The 6,085-nt window shown below is 34.6% G+C and overlaps 1 pseudogene; it reads right to left on the reverse strand.

Annotated features, from left to right (window-relative positions):
• Positions 1-2,774: 2,774 nt before the first annotated feature.
• LOC127162002 (Ig kappa chain V region 3547-like) lies at positions 2,775-3,812 on the reverse strand (annotated as a pseudogene).
• Positions 3,813-6,085: the final 2,273 nt, after the last annotated feature.

Raw genomic sequence — 6,085 nt, forward strand, 5'->3', positions numbered from 1 at the left:
CAACATTTATTGATTATAAAATATTATAAATAAAAATTATCAACAGCAGCAGCAACAACAACATCAAAATAGTTATGTTATAATTAACAGACAAGATAAATATATAGATTCAGTGATTCAATGTTAAATCCTACACTGAAACAATGACATGTTGCTATCTGGGAAATCTTTTCATGTGGCCTTTTTTATCATCACTGTAAAAGATCACAAAATCAGGCTGCAGGGTTATTTTTCCTGTGTATGAAATAACATTATACTGTAGGAAACTCCATGATAAAAGAGGTCAAATGTCACCTCAGATCAGTGACAAGACCAGAAATCTCCAAGTGGATGAACCTTGGTGAAACAGTGTGGACCTGTGCATCATTTAAAATCTATTATTTAACAGTAACTGTTTTAGTATCACCATCTGAACAAAACACTTCACTAAAAAGAGTAGGACTTTAGTTACATATTGGACTGTTTAGGACAAACAGATTCTCTGGAATAAAGCAAATTTTCCAAAGCTACATATGAGAGAAAGAGGACTGTTTAGGACAAAGTAATTCAACAGAATAAACTGACTTATGAATACTCATCACCACATATGAGAAAGAGAGCTGACATAATATAGACACATCTGATTTGTTATCCCTTATTGTTTGTATAATTTCCTTACAGTGTTTTGCAGAACTGTGTAACCCTGACTTTATTTCAGAGATCATAATTAGAATTGTAGTTTAAAAGTGAATCAAAAGATATACAATTTTCAAATAAATCATATTGTGAGAATAAAAATAATGATTGTGGAAAAAATAAAATAAATTAAATCTGCTGTAATGGAGAAGTGGCCAATGAGAAAAAACCTAGAAGGGACGGAGAGAGCTATCGATATAGCGGAAGACAGAACAGAAAATAGAACAAGTGGTTCTAAAACAGAAAAATATAGGTTTAAAGAGTTACATTTGATTAAAACCCCTTTGGAATTCATTAGGGGAACTTCATACCTGAGAGATATGGTTACTCTTTTTCTTGGAGAGGATTTAAATTTTGTGGATTGGATGCGGTGAGTTGCTGATTTAATTGTTGTTTATTGTGAAAAAAGCATACAACAGTTGTTCAAATTCAAATGTTTATTGAAGTTGTAAAATGTATCGGTTAATTGTATTTGTTTGTATGTTGTTTTGCAATGTAAAAGACGTTTGTTGAGTTAATTAGTCTCACGTGAAGCTGTAATTCACGTGGCTTTAAAGCGTAGTACACGTGAGCCTAAAAAAAAGAGAGATTTTTAATTTGAGGTTAATTTGAGATTATTGTAAACATTATCATTATGTTAATGCTGTTTGTAATGTGAGGAAATCACTTACCTAAATTGTATTGTTCACCCAGATAAACATATGATGTGTTGCGATCTCTGACTTTTATTAGGTCAGGTTTTTGAATTCATTGGAAAGTTCCGTTGATGCTGAGCTACCCAGTCGAATACTAGGAGAGGAGGAGAGGAGCGTTATCAAGAGGATTAACAGCGACTGAAATCGTGTTTATTTCGTTCCTGCGGAAGGATGCTTTTCTTTTCCTCGGATGGAACTGTGAATGGACAGATGCATTGTTGAGTTTGAGATAAGTGACTGTGGAACAAAGAAAAACTGATATCAGTGACTAATTGAACTGAACTGTGACATACTTCTAAAGCATTTGTTTTGGACAAAAAGGTATCGTTTTATACAGTGAATTTGGTGTCACTGTAAGTTGTGATTACTGAGAAATTGAAGAGTTTGTATTTTTTTTTCCTACATCGAACAAACGTGATTTGTTCTTATTGTCCTATTGTTTATTTAATTATTGCTTTCTTTTAAAAGGCCTACTGTTTAATTTGGGGAAAAAACATTATTAAAAGTAAAGTACTTACTGTACTACAGACTCCTGTGTCCTTCAGTTCATACCCACTACCTCCTGTAGCCATTCCTGTGAGCTTCTGATTGGTTATATATATATTTCACCTAAAGCATTACAAGTTAAACTGTGATGTGGTCGCTGTTCATGATCTACAAACTCCATCTTTCCCAGCTCCCTTTCATGAAAAACTTCCTCTCTCTCCACCTCAGCCCCACAAAATCACACTGCTGGTGTTAGTGAAATACTGGACGAGACTTCAGAAACTTTTCTTTCATGATTTTATGCAGGTCTCCATTACAATGTTAGATACAGTTATTCTTCCAGTTCTACTCTGGTCCTGCATTGATACAACACAAAAATGACAAGACTTGTGTAATGTGAGCAGTAGTGATTCATGTAGTCATAGAGTTGTGTTGTGAAGACTCAATCTGGAATTTGAATTTTAATGATGGCAAACAGTCCAGATCCTGATGAAACAAAACATCCTCAAACCATCAGACTAACAACTGTGTTTGACTGCTGCTATGAGGTTCTTCTTATGAACTGAAGTGTTTGATTTTTGCTAAACATAATAGCAGGAACATCCAGTTTCTTTCTTTCTTTCTTTTTTTTTTTTTTTTTTTTTTTTTAAAAACATGAAATGTGTTTTTGGTCTCATAGTCTGACTCCATGCTGTTGCACCATATACAGTGTGTGTTTTGATCCTTTGTATTTGAATTTTTAAATGTAATAAATATTAATTCAGTTTTTGACTGTAATGCTGTGGACAACAGATGATATTTTGTGATGCTGAATATCAAACTTTTATTCTGTTCAGCATCTATAGTGGTTAAACTAACCACTACACAAGTCAAAGTCCACGTTGTACAAGACAGATAAAACTTTATTTTAAGGCCCAATTCTCACAGTTAAACAACTATTAACTACAACATTTGGCTGAATAAACTCCTAATTTGCTGCTTATTAATAGTTATGTGGTAGGATAAAGGGATCTAAAATATGGTCATGCAGAAAAAGGCATTAATATGTGCATTATTAGTACCAATGAACAGCCAATATGATAGTAACATGCAAGCTAATTTAATTTAATTTATTTATTTTGACTGCAATGTTTGTTGAGTGTCAAGCCTTTTTTGTTCATTCATTATAGTGATTAACCTAACCAGTACAGACTGAATTTATTATTAGATAGTGTTCTGCATTGTAATATAGTGATCTACAGACAAGAGTGATTGAGTTGATTCACACCCATCAGCAGCTGCAGTTTCTCTCATCTGTATCAGTGCAGTCACTGTGACTCTGACTGACGGAGGTTTTTGTACGACTCTTTATCACTGTGTGAACACAAGTTTACTACCTGGGTAGTGTAAACTCTGACAGTAATAATCTCCTGTATCTTCAGTCTGGACTCCACTGATGGTCAGAGTGAAATCACTGTCAGATCCACTGCCACTGAATCTAGATGGAGTTCCAGTGTAACGGCTTGTTGCATCATATATGAGGAGTTTAGGAGCTTCTCCAGGTTTCTGTAAGTACCAGTGTAACTAATCACCACCATACACTCTACTGCTGACTTTACAGTTTATTCTGACTTCTTGTCCTTGAGCTGCTGTTATTGATGGACTCTGAGTAACAGTGTACTGTCCTCTACACTCTGAAAGAAAGAAAAAAAAGACAAGAATTAAAATGATGTATATTTCACATTTTAAAACAATTACTGTAATTGTTGTTATAAAAGGTTTTATTACAAACCTTGAGCAAACAGTGTGAGTGTCCAGATGAGGATGATGATGTTGTTCATTGTTGTTGTTTTGTCTTGTGTGATGATGAAGATTCTGTTCTGTTCTGCTCTCAGTCATGAAGTGTTAAACTCACAGCACTATAAACACTCTCAGAGCACTGAAGCATGTGCTGACAATGCAAAGAAGTGGGCAGGATTTACAACAGCTTGAGCTGCTAACAAACTCATATACACTGATATACATCTAATACATTTATAATCTCACAAATATAATTCTTCATTAACAATTTTTAAATTATTGTGTGATGACTTAAAGGTGTAGTTCTTTCTTTCAGTCGTAAAGAAAAATGTTTTTTTGACAGATAATGTATTTTCTCCACAGATGTTCTATAATCCTTTCTTTCTTTAGTTGTAAAGAAATTATGAGATTTTTTGAGGAAAACATTTTTGAAATTTTCTCCATATAGTGGACTTCTATAATCTGCTTTCCAAAACTGCATTTTGGATTCAATTTAAAATAAAATCATCAATTTACTGAGATAAAGTTGATGTCAAATATAAAAAGTCCCTTTAAGGTAAGTAATTTCACTGGTCCATCTTTGAGCTGTTTCTCGGGCAAGTGCAGCTCTGGCTCTTTTTGAAGGGGGAAACATAAAATTCTCCAAAACTGTTCACCCGTCTTTTTAAGATTTTGCTGTGCCCTCCGGAGGTCACATTTGTAGTTTGCATATATCATCAATGATGTCTTATTTAAGAAAAGTAAACATAATAAAATTGACTGTTATTTCTTGTGAGGCGAGGTTAGTTTTCTTAAATGAGACTGCCCTGATGACATATGCAGCCTTCAAATGCAACATCCAGAAGACACAGCCTCCAAAATAAGATGAATCTTTTGTCATTAGGTGTGTTCGACTTAACACAGCGCTGCACAGCTCGATCAAATTCTGACTTTAAGCAGTGCATGCCGGTTAGAAATTTTGTCTGATTTGAGACGGCTCAGTAACCCAACACTGGGTCAAATATGGACAAACCCAGCGTTAGGTTATTTTAACCCAGCCAGTTGGGATAAATATTTGACCCAACATGCTCGGTTGTTTTAATTAATTAATTTCAAATATTGATTTAAAATTACTATTGCTGGCTTAAAAGGAACCGAAAATAGGTTGGAAATTAAAAAGCAGACTACAGGCAACAGTAATAATCAAAACGTGAACATTTATTAATAAGTGAAAACACCCACCATGGGCAAAAATATAAGACAAATTGAATAATGCAGCGTTTTCAACATTGCATACATTTAAATTAGTTTAACAAGCATTTTAGAAATGAAAATACAACATTTAAAAGTAATATTTTAATTCAAGTGTATTAAACGGAGGCTCGCTCTCTCCTGAAGAGAATGAATGGGTTGTTTCGTCGGAGGGAGGGGAGGGGTGTATAGTTTCAGCAGTCAGTGAGATTGACCCAGCCACTAACCCAACAGCTGGGTTACACAAAAACTACCCAACATAATGACCCAACAACAAAACCCAAAAAAAAAAAAAAACAACCCAGTGTTTTTTAGAGTGTAGCCGTGCTTCAAGTCGAACACACCGATCTCAACATGGCCACTATAGAGACACATCCCTGATAGCACACGTGCATCACGCAGACGTCTATTTGAGTGTTTGCTAATCTGCAATACGTCTATTGGACGTTACTATCAGATGTCAAATAAACGTATATTCTTTAAGATTTATGATTTAGAATGTACTTAAAACTGACATCTGAAAGACGTCTGTCAGACATTTGTACACAGAAGATGCTTTCCAGATCAAGAGATCTTTAACAGACATCTTGCAGACGTACGTGTGCTATCTGGGATAAGATACTGGATTCAGCTGCTCCAGTTACTGTATGTCAACAGAGCCAAGATCTTGAAGCATCCAATCACTTCTATAGTTTCCAGCTAAGATTAATGACTGCTGTACACACAATATCATGAGACACTGTAATATTTAACATCTCTGTTTAATTTACAAACAGTATTAAGAATGTCTGAAAATGGCTGCCAAGTGAATACATTTGCTTGAAAAGGGTCATATATTAAGATCTGTCAGGTTGGACAATGTGCATCTGAAATGAGCATATGAAAAGTTTGTGCATCACAGTTTTAATTTTGATTAATTTGTGTGAAGCTGCAGGTTTGTGTGTGTGTGTGTGTGTGTGTGTGTGTGTGTGTGTGTGTATCATGATGATTGAGCTGCACATGAAGATCATTATGAGAAACTCCACAACATCATCCATGATAAAAGAGGTCAAAGTCACCTGAGAGGTCACAGCTAATATATATATATATTAAAGTGTTAAATTAGCACATCACACCAGAATGAATGAGAAATATAGGGCTGAATTATGAAACATTTGAAAGCATTTTACCAAAACTATACTGAGTGTTTCTACTATCAGTGTGTTGAAGTGTTGTTTTCT

Source organism: Labeo rohita, unplaced genomic scaffold, assembly GCF_022985175.1.
Source record: "Labeo rohita strain BAU-BD-2019 unplaced genomic scaffold, IGBB_LRoh.1.0 scaffold_797, whole genome shotgun sequence".
In the NCBI taxonomy this organism is placed as follows: domain Eukaryota; kingdom Metazoa; phylum Chordata; class Actinopteri; order Cypriniformes; family Cyprinidae; genus Labeo; species Labeo rohita.